The 17,402-nt window shown below is 53.6% G+C and overlaps 1 pseudogene across 1 annotated transcript in view; it reads left to right on the top strand.

Annotated features, from left to right (window-relative positions):
* LOC146868831 (histo-blood group ABO system transferase-like) overlaps positions 1 to 16,043 on the top strand; it is a 791,676-nt pseudogene extending 775,633 nt beyond the window's left edge. Inside the window, exon 8 of the transcript XR_014965088.1 lies at positions 15,041 to 16,043. The product of XR_014965088.1 is annotated as a histo-blood group ABO system transferase-like (transcript). The remainder of the gene's footprint in view (positions 1 to 15,040) is intronic.
* The last annotated feature ends 1,359 nt before the right edge of the window (positions 16,044 to 17,402 follow it).

The raw sequence follows: 17,402 nt of genomic DNA, 5'->3' as shown, positions 1-17,402 counted from the left end.
CGTACATATTGTTAAATAGGAGGGGTGTGCGCAGAGTCCTCCCAGCAGTGCCCAGACACAGGAGGGGTGTGTGCAGAGTCCTCCCAGCAGTGCCCAGACACAGGAGGGGTGTGTGCAGAGTCCTCCCAGCAGTGCCCAGACACAGGAGGGGTGTGTGCAGAGTCCTCCCAGCAGTGCCCAGACACAGGAGGCGTGTGTGCCTATCACTCCCAGCAGTGCCCAGACAGAGGAGGGGTGGGTGCAGATTCCTCCCAGCAGTGCCCAGACACAGGAGGGGTGGGTGCAGAGTCCTCCCAGCAGTGCCCAGACGCAGGAGGGGTGTGTGCCTATCACTCCCAGCAGTGCCCAGAGACAGGAGGGGTGTGTGCAGAGTCCTCCCAGCAGTGCCCAGACACGGGAGGGGTGTGTGCCTATCACTCCCAGCAGTGCCCAGACACAGGAGGGGTGGGTGCAGATTCCTCCCAGCAGTGCCCAGACACAGGAGGGGTGGGTGCAGAGTCATCCCAGCAGTGCCCAGACGCAGGAGGGGTGTGTGCCTAACACTCCCAGCAGTGCCCAGACACAGGAGGGGTGGATGCAGATTTCTCCCAGCAGTGCCCCGACACAGGAGGGGTGTGTGCAGAGTCCTCCCAGCAGTGCCCAGACACAGGAGGGGTGTGTGCAGAGTCCTCCCAGCAGTGCCCAGACACAGGAGGGGTGGGTGCCTAACACTCACAGCAGTGCCCATGGAACGCAAAGGGTGGAGTAGCCACAGATACCATGCCCACAAATTTCAGTCAGGTGCACAAAGACCCTGCAGTACATGTACCACATGTGTGCGAGGCTGGGAGTATACGCATGCATAGCGCAGAAAAGAAAACATGTCCACATGAAGTCATGTCAATAGTCCACATACACAAGTACAATGACTACCAAGGATGCCACGAATGATGCAGGTGGAGACATTGCTCAGCATGCATGTGCAAAGTTGAAGGAGTCCGTCACACACCCAGCTAATGTACACACAGCTCAGCGCTAAATATTGGGAACACCCTGCAGGGAAGATGTCAGGGTACACAGAGGAAGGAATACACCTTTGGACAATTTCACCATGCAGCAACTGCTTACATGAACAGAGAAACCTAGCTAACACCGTGTGATGGCACACAGATCCCAGGGTCCCCCCTATGACCAGCACACTACAAAATTTCCCACACACCCAACACATGAACACCACCCAAAACCATGTAGCAGCCCCACCAACACCAATACCAGCAAAGCAGTAGTGTTCCAAGGGGAAAAAAATTAATTGCTTCATTCAGCATGAACCAAAAAATCTTGTTTGTAGGAAGTTCAATATTTACAAAGCCCATAGGGCAGTCCAGAAGTCACAGCTGGATGGGGGACACAGTGGGATGCGTGTCCCCTAGCTTGCCTGCACAGTTAGATTCCGTCGTCTTCCACAGGGGTGAGGGCATCATGTGGGGGGGAAGAACCAGGCACCGCAGGGACAGGAGGGCGAAGGGTAGGCGTCGTGGGTGCAGGGATGGAGGACTCCACAGGGGGTGGGGCAGGGCCAAAGGCGGAGGCCAGGATCTCTCTGCACACCTTAGCAAGGTCCTCCAGGGAATCCCCTGCACCCGAAGGAACCACAGGCCCCAAGGAGGGGGGGGGGGGGTCAGAGGGATGGGTCGCAGCGCCACTGGGGGAGGGTGTAGACAGGGTGGGGGACTCAACCACCCTGACCGGGGACTCCCTTGACCGCTTGCGGGGTGGTGTCACTGTGGGGCTCAGGGACAGAGTGGCCATGAAGGAGTCTTTGTGTGATATGTGGCCAGGAGAGCTGAGGGGAGGGGATTTGGAGGGAGTGGATTTGGTGGAATGCGGACTCCCACTCTGGCTGCGTGTCTTACGTTTGCCCCCCGACCCAGTGGGTGTGCCTACTTCACCCTGTGTGTGCATGCCAGGAGGTGTGCGGGTGACCTTCCCTGCTGGTGTGGTGCCTGTGTCCGTCATGGTGGGTGCATGCTGACGTCTGGGTGTACGTGGGACAGGCATGGGAGTGGGAGGTGTGGATGGGGCAGGGGTAGGGGGTTGGACGTAGCGCTGCAGGAGACCCACTGCTGCAGTTAATGTCGAGTCTATCGACCTCAGCAAGCTGCGTTGGTCAGCCTGCGATGAGTGAATGCCCTCCAAGTATGCCTCCATGTTGTTGAGGACCTGGCTGTGGCCATGGAGGACATTAAGGATCGCAGCCTGACCAATCTGCAACTGCCGCTGGATGTCCACAGACTCGGCATTGGCGTCAGCAGTGGAGACAGGGGCAGGGGGTGCGGTGCCTGGCAGGAAGGAGACATGTGGTGACCGGGCACGTTGGGAAGGGACACGAGCAAGTGGGAGGCGGCTGATTGCAATGGAGGGGGCGGGGTGCGATGTTGTGCCACTGTCAGCTGGTGGTGCAGCCTCCGCCCACTTGGAGAGATCATCCTCGGACCCGTCGGCTTCATATTCGGTGGTGCCAGTGGACAGGTCCTCGGCCTCACTCTCCTCCGCCTCTGTACCACTCAATGTGCCAGCCACGATGTCAACGCTGGCACTGGTGCTCGGTCCCTCCGCTCCGTCTGTGCTCATGTCTCCCTCCGTGTCCCCCGACGATGCTGTGGGCAAGGTGGTGAGACAGCAATTAATCACACACCTGTATACATATGTCACATGAGTCCAATCTACATAGGTTACAGTGCATAGCCTGAAAAGAAAGATGAGTAACATCTACAAAACAAGGTACATATGTAGGGCATGCAACACACAGTTGGTTGACCCACCATGCCACTGAAAAACTATGGAGAGCATGACACAATAGCAAATGACATGAAATGGATTTTGACAGAGGAGCCAGGCCCTGGGGACAATCCAGCACTGCATCTGCACCACACAGCGTTGCCGAAAATAGGGATGAGCAGGGACCATATCCATGAACTTGAGGCACATGCTGCATTGGTAATACTGAAAACATGACTGGCTCACTGCACCTTGAGTGTATGTCCAGACAAACATCACACACTGGCCAGACCTAGCAAGGAGACATCGGGATTTGACATGTAGGCTTTGCCCGCACCAACCACCCCCTACATGAGACAATTTGTTGAGACACAGGAAGCACTTACATCTCTTAGTCTGGGTGAAATACACAGGGGCTGCATAAATGCAAGATTGGACGCCAAATACCCAAGGTGCGCCTGTCCAAATAATCATGTACAAATGGTCATCATCAGATGATTGTAACAAGACACACAGGCACTGGCCACTGTGACTATGAACAAGGAAAATCAGGTCAGGCTGTACAGTGGACACTTGTACTACATTTCACGTCAATATACATGGTGCCAGGGGACAATGGCACAGAGCACAACCTATGCTGTAGACACTGAGAGTGTCCACGTTTTGTGATGACACACATGACACCTAGGAAAATATGACCCAGGGGACAGTAGTGGCAACACAGCTCCATGGTCCTGAATGGGAATGACTGCAACACACGCCACCATCCCTGCACTATGCGTATCGCACACTCATGCACATCATGTCACAGGCCACAACATAGGACATGCGCACTGTAAGGCATGACACTTGTGAGACTAACTCCCATGTCTGGACTCTGCATCTGTGCCAACTGACATGGAACCCACATGTACTGAACTGGACAGGGCACAGGCAAGGTCCCAAAACCTGTTACACACCACCCCCACACATGATGCTACAGGCATAGTTCACATGGAGAAAGTGCCAGCCTAGATAACCTTGTGAAGGAGTGACTACACACAGACCAGGGTACACATTGCAAGGAGGGGAAGGGAGGCAGGAGAGCACAGCTATACAGTGGGTAACTGGATCTGCACAGCACCTTTAAACCCTGGCAGTGTATCCATGCAACTGTGCACTTACAAATGCTGGTGAAACACAACAAGCACACATGTACCTACCCCCTTCCTGCTGCTGCATCTCCTGTAAGCGCCTCTCCAAGTCTGGAAAGACCACCGGCAGCACACGCTTGAGGATGTGGCTCAGTCGGCGGCGCCCGCGGTTCTTATGGCTCTCAGGTGAGTCCCCCAGCAGGACCCGTGCAATCCTCCGTGTCCAGCACCGGATATCCTGCCAGCGTTTCCTCACCTGGGACAGGCGCCGCTTCCGACCATCCGCACTCCTGACGGCGGTCAGCCATATCTGCTCCTTGGCAGAGGCGCCTACCTGTGAGGATGAACAAGTGACACTACATCAATACACCTGGCACATGTCACAGAGACACATATTAGAACACATTTGCTGTTTACAACAAGGCATAGTATGCATCCAACGCATTGCACCTTTGTCATAGGGACATGATCCTCTGGGGAAGGGCAAAAGCAGTACGTGCCATTGAAAGGACACAGGTGGAATGAGGGCAACTACACAATCAATGATCCAGGCTCACACTGTGCATCACAAGCTACACCAGGATAATGTGCAGCACCTCTAAGCAGTCACATGCCACAGGCCACTGACGCTACCGCAGCAGAGTACACAGACACGCACAGGACATTCACCTGCCATTGCCAAATGCAGCGACAAACCTCACTCTGCACATGTGCCACTAGACTGGGGGGGGGCTCACAGGTGTGGGGCTGGCTCTGCACGTCAGACACACAGCACTGCTCCCTGCTCACATCACATGGCCAGGGTATATCCATCCCTCATGCAGCTGGGGTGCTACACTCCACATATGCACCCACCCACATGACAGGGGACTTACACACACCGATGTCCAGGGTACGAACACATCATGTGGACACTCTCAGCACAGGTACACAGAACTAACACACATCTGTGGGTACAGTCACCTGTCACACTGGGCTGACCACATAATCACATGAGGACTGTAGAGGCAACATTCCCAGGAGGATAAGACAGGCAGAATGTGGCATGCACCATGCAGTGATTGTCACAGTAAACACGATGCAAGTGAGGACGGCAGACATGCACCACTGCATGCTCTGGCTGGGAGACATCAGGCATTCCCCCCCCGGGACCCCCCTACAGTACATAGCATGTGTGAGACACCTGGACACAATGCCAGAAGTCACAGTCACAAAAAAGGGACACAGTCTGTGCCAGTGGACTCTGCACTCACCTGATACCCTGATCGCCCATACAGCATGTGGTACTGTGGGAGGATCACATCCAGCAAAGCCATGTTCTCCTCCAGGGTGAAGGGTTGTGACCTCTCCACAGACCTTGACATGGTTCCAGGGAATCAGTAGCAGCAGCTGGGTCGTGGAATCCAGAGATGTGCAGGCAAGTGCGCCCTCATGGGACCTGGCTGCCTTATATCTGCCTTGCTGGCCTGTTTCATGCACAGGAGTACAGAGTGATTGGTCACTCATATTTGCATCCTATGTTTCCTCCAATCCCTTCAAACCTAGCACAGTCAGTGGGTTCTTATTGTGTTTTTTTCTTCAGCATGATGTCAACCCCACAAACACATTGCAACAAAGTAGATTCATTCCAACTGACTTCTGCTGTGCACCTTCCAGAACAAATTCAAACTTTAAACTTGGTCTCCATGACAACCAGCATGCATGTAGGCCTTAATACTGGTCCCTCATGTGTCCCCTATGTAATTTTGAGCTTCACACACAGGTACGGTGCGTTCCGGGGCCCTAGGGCACCCCAAATGCGTAGCAACGGCCCGTACAGGCGTGTGTACGGGCCGTACCACTATGAGTACGCATACGCAAGAACACCCATAGTGGTACGGACCGTACACGCGTGCATACGTTCACTATCACTATGGATGTCCTCGCGTATGCGTACTCGTAGTGGTACGGCCCGTACACACGCCTGTACGTTCACTATCACTATGGGTGTCCTCGCGTATGCGTACTCGTAGTAGTACGGCCCGTACACACGCCTGTACGTTCACTATCACTATGGGTGTCCTCGCGTATGCGTACTCGTAGTGGTACGGCCCGTACACACGCCTGTACGTTCACTATCACTATGGGTGTCCTCGCGTATGCGTACTCGTAGTGGTACAGCCCGTACACACGCCTGTACGCTCACTATCACTATGGGTGTTGTGCGTACTCGTAGTGATAGTGAGCGTACAGGCGTGTGTACGGGCCGTACCACTACGAGTACGCATACGCGAGGACACCCATAGTGATAGTGAACGTATAGGCGTGTGTACGGGCCGTACCACTACGAGTACGCATACGCGAGGACACCCATAGTGATAGTGAACGTACGCACGAGTGTACGGTCCGTACCACTATGGGTGTGCTCGCGTATGCGTACTCATGGTGATACGGACCGTACACACGCCTGTACGCTCACTATCACTATGGGTACGCATACGGCAGCACTCCCATAGTGATAGTGAACGTACGCACGCGTGTACGGTCCGTACCACTATGGGTGTGCTCGCGTATGCGTACTCATGGTGGTACGGACCGTACACACGCCTGTACGCTCACTATCACTATGGGTACGCATACGGCAGCACTCCCATAGTGATAATGAACGTACGCACGCGTGTACGGTCCGTACCACTATGGGTGTGCTCGCGTATGCGTACTCATGGTGGTACGGACCGTACACACGCCTGTACGCTCACTATCACTATGGGTACGCATACGGCAGCACTCCCATAGTGATAATGAACGTACGCACGCGTGTACGGTCCGTACCACTATGGGTGTGCTCGCGTATGCGTACCCATAGTGATAGTGAGCGTACACACGCCTGTACGCTCACCATCACTATGGGTACACATACGGCAGCACTCCCATAGTGATACGGGAACGTACACAGGCCCTCTTAGCAAAAGTACGGTGGTTTTCACACATCACAGTGGTGACAGGCAGCACACAGGAAGGAATAGGGCTGACATACTTGTCCATGGATGGACATCAAGGCATTGTCTGGCCAGTACTACATGTGTGGGGCACAGGTGTGAAAGGCTGTGATGTGGCACATTACTCCTGAGTCGAGAAGGCACCAGATGTATGATGAGATGTGTACACATGTAATGTGTGACGGTGCAATGTGTGCCAGGCATGCCCTTGACTCCTTTGACATGTGTGCATGTCGTACTGCACACTTGGGGATGAGCGACACTGGCATGGCACGGACACCAACACACGGAAATGTCCCCTGAGGCCCGGTACAGGGGTTACCACACCTGACATGTCACTACGCACGGTGCACGATGTGACTATGTCATGTATGTGTGGGGGATTCGCATTAGCTTGATGTTGGAGCTCCCTCAAAAGCTGCAGCTGTTGCAGCAATCAACATGTGTCTGTGTGTAGATTGACATTGCACACTGTTCCGCACACCATGCCACATGTGGTATCGGATGTGAGGTGCGTATGTATGCATGGGACACGGAGTAGCGTAACAAGGACATGTCTGCATCCTCTATGAATGTGTGGTGAGTCATCACATGTACACCTTAATGGCAAGGTGTGTGGGCTGTCCTAGTGTAATGTCATGTGACCTGTGGCTCTAGTGTTCCGCTACCAGTCTCTGAAATCGACATCCTACTTCTGCTGATGTGTGGATGTATGTCACTCCTGTGTTGCGTCTGGCTGTTCACTTACACTGGGACACAGCTAATCCCATGCCATGGCATGTGGAGGTTCACAATCTCCGTGTGTAGCTGGGTCTTGGTAGGAGTGTCACCTGGCAGCCATACGTATCCAGGGCATGTGGCACATACCTGACTCCGTATGTAGCATATGTGTATAGACAGATTAACATGTGCTAAGTACAAATAAATTGTTGTTGTGGTGCACTCACTCTTCCTTGTCACTTCCAAATTACTGCAGAGCGCCGCCTCTTCCCCGACCAATTCCGGACTTGGCTGCCATGCAGGAGAATGACTGTATCCGGTGCTAACGCTTCCCACAACGGTTGATTCTGGAGTTGACGGCGAGACTGGCACCACACCTGCAACCGCTGCACAGGTATCCTACGGCACTGACACCCAAGCTGAAGGTAATGGCAGCCCTACATTTTCTAGCCACGGGTACCTTTCAAAATACCATAGCTCATGTTGGTGGCATGTCCCAGAGCATGTTCTGCCGTGTGCCGTATGATTTCTTAGAGGCCATGTTGATTCACCTGGATGACTTCATCCATTTCCCAACCCCTGAAATGTTGACTGGGGTCAAGCGTGGATTCTATGCCCTGGGAGGGATGCCCCATGTCATTGGGTCCATAGATGGGACACATGTGGCTTTGGTACCACCACAGGCACAGGAGGTAGCGTACAGGAATCGCAAGCACTACCACTCCATCAATGCCCTTGTGGTGTGTCTGTCCAACATGGTGATTTCACATGTCTGGGCTCGTTTTCCAGGATCAGCACACGATGCCTACATCATGAGGCGTAGCAGGGTGCCTGAAATGATGACGCAGCTGCGCAACGAACGAGCATGTGTTGTTGGTGGGTACAGTCTGTCTGTCCTGTATTTTGCGTAGACTTCCAGCACGATCGCTTCTCCTGTCCTACTTATGTCCATGTGCTTTCCATTTAGGGGACGCTGGCTATCCCAACATGCCATGGCTGATCACACCTCTCCGCAACCCCATCACGCCGGCCCAGCTCCGCTACAACACCGCCCATGGCCGGACAAGGCGAGTGTTAGAGAGGACGTTTGGCCTCCTGAAGAGCCGATTCCGATGCCTCCACAAGACCGGCGGCGCCCTCCCATATGCCCCGGCGAAGGTCTGCAAAATCTTCATGGTCTGCTGCATGCTGCACAACATGGCAGTTGAGAAAGCTGTGCCACTCATCCTGGATCAAGATGACCAGGACCATCCACCCGTGGAGGACGAAGGGCTTGGCAATGGGGCTAGTGATGTGGAGGATGTGGAGCCGCAAGAGGACATCCGGACTCGGCTCATACGCGACTTCTTTGCTTAGTGGTGAGTACCAGTGTCTGTGTGTGCACGCATTGGTCCCCGTGTGGCATGTGTTGCGATGTGTGTCTCCATCTGCATGTATGGCACGTGAGTCAGAGGTGTGTGTGGATGCGTCACTGGAGTGATGGTGCCAGTGATGAGTGTATTTCCCCAGTCATAATTGTGACCTAGCATGTTGTCATCCATACATGTGTCGAGTACATGCACATGCAAGTGGCTGTGCTTTTTGTGGCTGACTTCTTGTGTGTCTCTCTTCCCCAGGTACTTGCGCATGCCGTCTGCTGCTTGCATTGTTGTGGCACTGCTATTCCTCATGGACACGTCATCGTGTGCTGACTCAGCGTTACACGCACGGACAAGTTTGGAAGTCTCCTTAGGGTAAGGGATGCATCAGGGGTGTATTGGGTGTGGCAGTAGTTCACGATGTATGCACACTGCCCCTGTCGATGTTTGTTTCCTCTGCAGACATGTTGCATCACCATGGTACACATGACATGAAGATGGGTACACCTGAATAGATGGTCAGACTTGTTGACAGTCATCAGTGATGGGATTGTGGAATGTGATGATGGCATCAATGTGTGTAACACTGCCCTCGGACACATACGGTTTGCATTGGCTTGACATGGTGTGGGACTTCCACATCAGCGGATCAATGGTGTATGGCAGGCTCTCCGTGAGCAGCAGGGGGTGTTTAGCTGTTAGCCAACACTTGTGTGCCAGTTCCATGGATATCACGCATTTGTGGTGCAGAAGGGGGGTGCCAGTGTTGGACCCACATGTTACTCCACATGACCCGTTCATGTGTACTCCGACTTGCCTCTGCAATCCCAAATACATGACTAATAAAGGTGTCCCTATGCCGCCAAGGTGCCTTTTCTCTGTCAATGCTGGTGTGTTGCCACGGTGCATCCGGCATGTCTGGCATGGTTTTCCGTGATAGTGGCTATGTGTCTATGTGTAGAGTAGCAAGATGCAAGCTGTTTGTGTGGGATTAGACCGTGTATTGTGCATGATGTCCATGACTGTGTGGGTATTGTGACATGTGCCATCCCCATGCATCCAACGTTGGCCAGGCCACCATTCTCTGCATCCACCTGACTCAAGCTTGCAGGACATGGTTCTGCCACCTGTCTACACATACCTGGGTGCCCCCCAGGACACTCGACATGATCCCTGACCTCTGCGCATGACTGTTGCTATACTCAATATGTCTGTCGGCACGGTTGTGCGGCCACCCCCTCAGCTGGTTGGGCCCATCACGGGTGTGTATGGTGCTCCATGTCTGTCTTGCCTAATACACTGTGACCCGTGTGTCCTGTGCCAGACTCAGGCCCCAGGGTGTGGATGGTTGAAGTCAAATGAGAACTCAGGCATGTTTAGACTTTACAAGACACATGTAAGGTAATAATGCAACCAGCAGGCATCTTCTCTTCATGGTGTGACTTTTTATTTTGTTGGGGGAGGGGGGGATTTGACATGAGGGGCTTTCCGGGTGTGTGGAATCCAAAGTTCACTAGGGGAGTTGGTGTCCTTGCCATTAGATATCCTCAGAGTCCATGCCACAGTCTTTGTCAACATTGGTCAGACAGTGACCAGCACGGCCATGTGGCAGAGAATGTCTTTGATGCTGTGCTGCTGTTGCTCCAGTGGGCCAGGTGCCAGGCCAGGTGTCCTGGGAGATGGTGCTGTAGCGCCGACCCTCACGGTCTTTTACGTGGACGACCCGCCCTCCTGCGGGGACCCTCAGAAGCAGTCCGTTACGATGTTTGGGATGCTCCATCGGATGTTTCCTCCTCCTCCTCCTGATCCCTCCCTGTGGGTGGTGATGTTCTACGCCTTCTGGCACAGGGAGGGTTGCCCATGTTGTCGGCCATCCGACGGAGTGTACTGTGAATTCCCGTGAACACCGTCACGTGCTCAGCCTGTCTGTCCTCCATCCTCCGTTGGTGTTGCAGTAGACAGCCATGTTGCTCCGCATGTTGCTGGGCCTGCTGGGTCTTGATCCCCTCAAGGATGGACACAACCTGGGCCATGCCCGTGGTGTCCTGCCGGTATGTGTCCAGGATGTTTCGGACATGGGAATATACCGGTTCCCCAGCCAACTGGTCAGGCTGGCGCCTCCGCTGTCCTCCACTCCCACCACCCCTGCCCACTTGCACCTGGTGTGCCCTTGTGGGCACATCGGGTCTCCGGGACCCCTGAGGGGTGGCATTGGCGTTGTCGCCTGCCTCCTCCTGGGTGCCCGGGACACCGTGTCCCTCCTGGCCAGCCTGGCTGCTTTGTGGTGGTGGGGCAGGGATCCTGGGTGTCTCCTGGGATGTGGCAGGAGTGGGGGTGGTGGTTGGCCCCGTTGTACCTGACGCAGGTGCTGCAGGTCGTTGGACACCAGAGGGGCCAGGTTGGTCGGGATCGGGTTGGTCCACAGAGTGGTGAGTCGTCGCTGCCGGTGGCTCCTTCATCCCGCCGAGCCGGGTCCTGTGAGTCTTCCCCCCCAGTGTTGGGGGGGTGATCCACGACGTTGACCTGTGTGTGAGAGAGACAATGTTAATTTTGTTCCATGCAACATCCATGTTTCATTAGTTTCAAAGTTGGAACATTTCCTCTGGGAATTTGGATATGTCTTGCATTCCACTCTCAGTGCACTTGTGCATGGGTATGTCCCTTGGGCACAGCTTTGGCGACTTTACCTATGTGTGGCACAGTCTTACTTGCTGCGTCAAGTGTGACTGCAGTCAGCAGTGGAATGGGCAGGTGTGGCGAGCCGTGCATTGGCGCCTTCCGTGTAGCACTGTACGTGGGCACATGAAGTTGTTCCACACACTAATATGATGCAGGTAGCCGTCGTTGTGCTCGTGCACAGGTTGTGACATGGCCCTGTGTTTTGCCATGGAGGAGAGGGGGGGTGCTGGCACTGGCCACCCTTGTCTACATGCACGCAGTCCACCTGCTGACGAGCAGACATTCCCACACACCACAAGGCTGATTTGCTCTCCCTGTGTCTCCCTCCCTCTCTGCCCCCCTCTCCCTCCCTCTGTGTGTCGGCCTCCTCCCTCTGTCCGTCTTCCTGTGTCTCCCCCCCTCTCTGTCCCCCTCTCCCTCCCTCTGTGTGTCAGCCTCCTCCCTCTGTCCGTCTTCCTGTGTCTCCCTCCCTCTCTGTCCCCCTCTCCCTCCCTCTGTGTGTCGGCCTCCTCCCTCTGTCCGTCTCCCTGTGTCTCCCTCCCTCTCTGTCCCCCTCTCCCTCCCTCTGTGTGGCGGCCTCCTCCCTCTGTCCGTCTCCCTGTGCCTCTCTCCCTCTCCCTCCCTCTGTGTGTCACCCTCTGTCACCTCAGCCCAGCTTACTGTGCACACACTGTTAGCAGATCTTTGAATGGCCCTTGGATTGTTGATGTGAGTTTGTTTCTGATCTCCAGGCACCCATTGGGTGTAGTGTCTGTGTCTGCACTGCTGCTGTGGTGGTGTGTGCTGCCACTCTTTCACAGTGTTGGCTGTTCATTAGCTGCTGTCATGTGCAAGAACGTGCCGTCACCCCCATGTGTTGATGCAAGGCGTCCGCCATTTGCTGGCAAGTCATTCCTGTGTTGGGACACACTGTTTGTCTGGCTGTGACCTAGGCCATATGGGCAGGGGGCATTGTTGTCTGCTTCTGAGTTGCACTATGTGATTTTTGGGGCCCCCCATCCCGCCATCCGGCTTACCGTGTCATGTGTTGGTGTCTTCTGTGGCCTGTGACTTGACATTGTCCAGCTGGGTGCATGGGGCATGGTGGCGCCAGTGGTATGTGCGTGTTCATGGAGTGTGATTGAGTTATGCGATAGCTTGGGGTGGTTGCGTGCCTGTTTGTGAGTTTGGTTGTGGATGACGTTACCCCCATGTGAGGTGAGTTGTTTGTGTACTCACCCGGGTCTCGGAGTCCTTCTAATCCGTCCACTGCCTCCACTGGCAGTATGGCCATCACCCTCTCCTCCCAGGGATGGTAGTGTACGGGTCTGCGGGACGGTCCTCCTCCAGTGACGTTGGCCTGGTTGTGTTCATCCGTCATCTTGGCTCGGACCCTCCTCCGCAGATCGTACCACCTGGCTTGGCATTCCTGCTTGTTCCTTCTGGTGTCCGCAACAGCATTCACAGCATCGACGATGGTCTGCCACATGGCTGTTTTTTCTGAAATGCTGGTCTGTCTGACGAATGTTCCAAAGAGGTGTGGCTCGACTCTGAGGATTTCACCGACAAGGACCTCCAACTCTCGGCTAGTGAACTTTGGATTCTTGTTAGTGGGCATGGTGAGGGGTGTGGGTGTGGATGGTGGGGGGGGGTGTGTGTGGATGGTTGTGGGTGTGGTTGTGCAGGTGTGTGTGTGAATGTGATGAGGGGGTGTTTGTGAAGGTGTGTGTGTGAAGGTGTGCAAGTGTAAGGTGTGGTAAAGGTTCTAGTATGGTGCTGTAGGTTGTCTGTGGGGTCTGGCAGCAGTGAGTCTGTTGCAAAGGCTCATGGTTTGTGTGTGTGGGCCCTTTTTATTGGTCCATTGGTGGGTGTGGCTGTGTCTGAACTTTGGGTGGGTGTGTTATAAGGAGTGGTTGTGTTTTGGGCCTCTGTTTGTTTTTGGCAGTTGCAGGTCAGTGAATGTGTTGTTTTAGTGGTTGTTGGACATGTTTTGTGGCTTTGTGCCATTCGGATGGTGTATTCTTGTGTAGTTTTGGTTTGTCCTGGTTGTGTACGTGCGTTTTTAGCGTGTGTACGGTGTGTACATGGGCCATTTTGTTGTACAGTGCTGTCCTTGTGTGTGGCTTGGTACGACTTGCGGTTGTGATGTTGGGGCCTGGGGTGCGCTCCGTACTTGGAATGTTGTGGTGGGGGTACGCTCCATGCATACGCGGGTGGGGGTACGACTCTAATGTACACGGGTGTACATACACGGGGGGTACGACACGTACACGGGTGTACATACACGGGGGGACATACACGGGGGTACGACACGTACACGGGTGTACATACACGGGGGTACGACACGTACACGGGTGTACATACACGGGGGGTACGACACGTACACGGGTGTACATACACGGGGGGTACGACACGTACACAGGTGTACATACAGGGGGGTATGACACGTACACGGGTGTACATACACGGGGGTAGGACACGTACACGGGTGTACATACAGGGGGGGTACGACACGTACACGGGTGTACATACACGGGGGGTACGACACGTAAACGGGTGTACATACACGGGGGGTACGACACGTACATGGGTGTACATACACGGGGGTACGACACGTACACGGGTGTACATACACGGGGGGTACGACACGTATGACACGTACACGGGTGTACATACACGGGGGTACGACACGTACACGGGTGTACATACACGGGGGGTACGACATGTACACGGGTGTACATACACGGGGGGTAGGACACGTACACAGGTGTACATATGGGGGGGTACGACACGTACATGGGTGTACATACACGGGGGGTACGACACGTACACGGGTGTACATACACGGGGGGTACGACACGTACACGGGTGTACATACACAGGGGGGTACGACACGTACACGGGTGTACATACACGGGGGTATGACACGTACACAGTTGTACATACACGGGGGGACGACACGAACGTACACAGGTGTAAATACGGGGGGGTACAACACGAACGTACACGGGGGGTACGACACGTACACGGGTGTACATACACGGGTGGGGGTGTACATACACGGGGGTACGACTCGAACGTATGGGGGCTGGGGGAGTGTTGGGCGCGTATGCGGACACATGTCTCCATGGTTGCTATGGGAGTTCGGTGCGGACGGTGTTTTTTCCATACGGTTGTAACATCGGACGCACGGGATGGATCGTGATTCCGCGTTCGGACTTCACTTTTCACATTTGTACGGTAAATCGTCCGAGGACGTGTCGGACACATTTTCCGACCCGAGGACGTGTGGGGAATTATTCCGAATGCGATTCGTATGGTCTTTTTCCCATGCGAATAGTAATTGGCAGTTTGTACGGCACTTGTACGAATCGTACGGTAAAAAGACCGGATACGAGTCGTATGGGGAAAATTTTTACCGGATCGTGATCGGCACCTATGTGTTCACGGACTGGCCTGATCAGATACCCGAGATCACACTGGCATCTGGACGGAGGCTGCTCATCATCGAGGTCTTGGGGTACAAGAGGTGGCAGGAGGTGACCATGAGGCGCATGGAAATGATCCACAATGCCTCCAGGGAGACCTTCATCAACGAGGTGGACTACATCGTGTCGATGGACGTCGACATGGAGTTCACCGACTGGGTTGGAGTGGAAATACTGAGCTAAAGGTTTGGGACACTCCACCCAGGTTTCTACTGGGGTCAGCGCCAGCGTTTCACTTACGAGCGTAGGCCGCAGTCTGAGGCCTACATCCCGGAAGACGAAGGGGATTTTTATTATACTGGGGGCTTTTTTGGAGGCTCAGTAAGAGACGTCTCTCAACTCACCGGCCAGTGCCACAAAGCCATGATGCGAGACAAAGATAGAGGCATTTAGGCCACCTGGCATGACGAGAGCTACTTAAACAAATACTTTTTACACCATAAACCCACCAAGATCTTATCCCCAGAGTACCTGTGGGACAATGGTATTGGGTCACCGGCTGTCCTCAAGAAGAAGCGTTTTATGGCTGTTGAGAAGAACCATGAAGTAAGTGAGAAATCCAGAGAAAAAGGGCTCAAATTCTGAATAAATAAGTGAACTTCGGACAGGCATCATCATCGAGGGCACAAAATGCCTTAAGCTGCGACCATTCGTGGACTGCATCTTTCAAGGAGCACTCAGTGTGCTGTATTACATCAAGTTAAACCCTTGCACAGAAATTATATATCTTGTAACTTTTACATTTTTGGGAATGGTGATTGCTTTTGGGTATAAATGAAGGATTAGGGAGCCGTTCTCAGGGAAAATGATTGAGTACTGTTTTTTTATTTGTTTATGGTGGGATTAATGCCTGAAAGAGTTGACCTGTATAATATAGGACCTTCTCACTGGACTGATGGATGGAGAGAAGTTTGCTTCTTCAACATTAAGATGATAATGCACCTTCTCCCAGTAAAGCCCACCCTGTTGGGAGTAGAACTTCTTTGGACTGGGCGAGAGACTTCAGTAAAAAGGAGGAATTCAAAATTCACTCTTACATTCAGTCTCTACTCAAACAGATGTAAGTCTTTGTCATGATAGCGCAACAAGAATACAAATCGCTAGTCAGAAGGCCAATGCTTGATCATATTAACATGTCCACCATGCATTGGGGCACTGGTGATGGAGCCCTGCTTGGGATCTGTTGAGGATCTTGTGCTTGGAGATCGCACGGTTATTTGCGCCATAGACATGTCTTGGGTATGGATGTAAATCTACTGTTTTCACAACTCAACTAAGACCCCTAATGGAGCCCACCAGCTATTGCCGATACTGCTGGAAATCTACTGTGGACCTTTTAGGTTTCTGGCTTGGCTTGAAAAAACGTTGTTTTTATCAGCTTACTCTGACCTCCATCACCTTACTGAGGACATTAAATGTGGGCGATCCATACAATCTGAAGTGGAAACCACACAAAATAATATCCGCTTTTGATTCCTAGCGGTGGTATAGGGCCAGGAGGCGGCAGGTCTCTCTGAAGCAGCTAAAGGACACACTTGCACTTTCTTCCTTCTTCATTGGTTGTTTTTGAGTTTGGAAAATGTCTGTCTGTACGTTTACCAAATAAACAATATAAGCCAGTCTTTGTCCCCTGGACATGTACCTCACCGGGATGGATGCCTTGTACAGAGGACGAGGGAACCATGAACTCCTGAGGACGGACTGTTCATTTCTAGCTGAGGCGGATCTGGTGCTCAGATTCTAGACATAGGGCCAGGGGGGGGGGGGGTGCGGCTTGAAGACACATGGGTGATGATGACAATGACCGCGTCTGCTGCCTCTTGGGGACTCCAGGTCCCAGAAATCCACACGCCAGGAGGCAACTGCCTTGCGAGCCGGAGGGAGGAGTGCCCGACATCTACTGTGCGATATAAAGCGCTGCACTCACTCCTGCTAAGCGGGGTGCGCCTGGACCAAGGGCCGGTCTGCCTGCCTATGCCCATCAGAGCCCAGAGCAGGCTGGGCTGGGCCATCCCCTTAACATCACCCCCAAGGACATTCTTCCCACTGTGTCAAGGGTGAGTCTTAAGCTTGTTTGTTTACGCTCTAAATTTAGTTTGCACAGGACCTTTTGCAATGGGCAAACACACAGCTCACCTCACTCTTACTGTCTCACCCGACAAGCCTCAAGCGCCATTTAAACTCTTGAGGTCATTGATACCCTAATTGGAAAGGTTGAAAGGATTTTGGGGGTGATAAAGCCAAAAGCCAGAACCAAGTAAAGGCTGCTCCCATATTTACTAGAAAGACGAATAATAACTCCTCGAGACC

Source organism: Triturus cristatus, chromosome 1_2 (assembly GCF_964204655.1).
Source record: "Triturus cristatus chromosome 1_2, aTriCri1.1, whole genome shotgun sequence".
Classification (NCBI taxonomy): Eukaryota; Metazoa; Chordata; class Amphibia; order Caudata; family Salamandridae; genus Triturus; species Triturus cristatus.
Note: the sequence above shows the minus strand (reverse complement) of the source record. Positions and strands in the feature narration are given on the sequence as shown.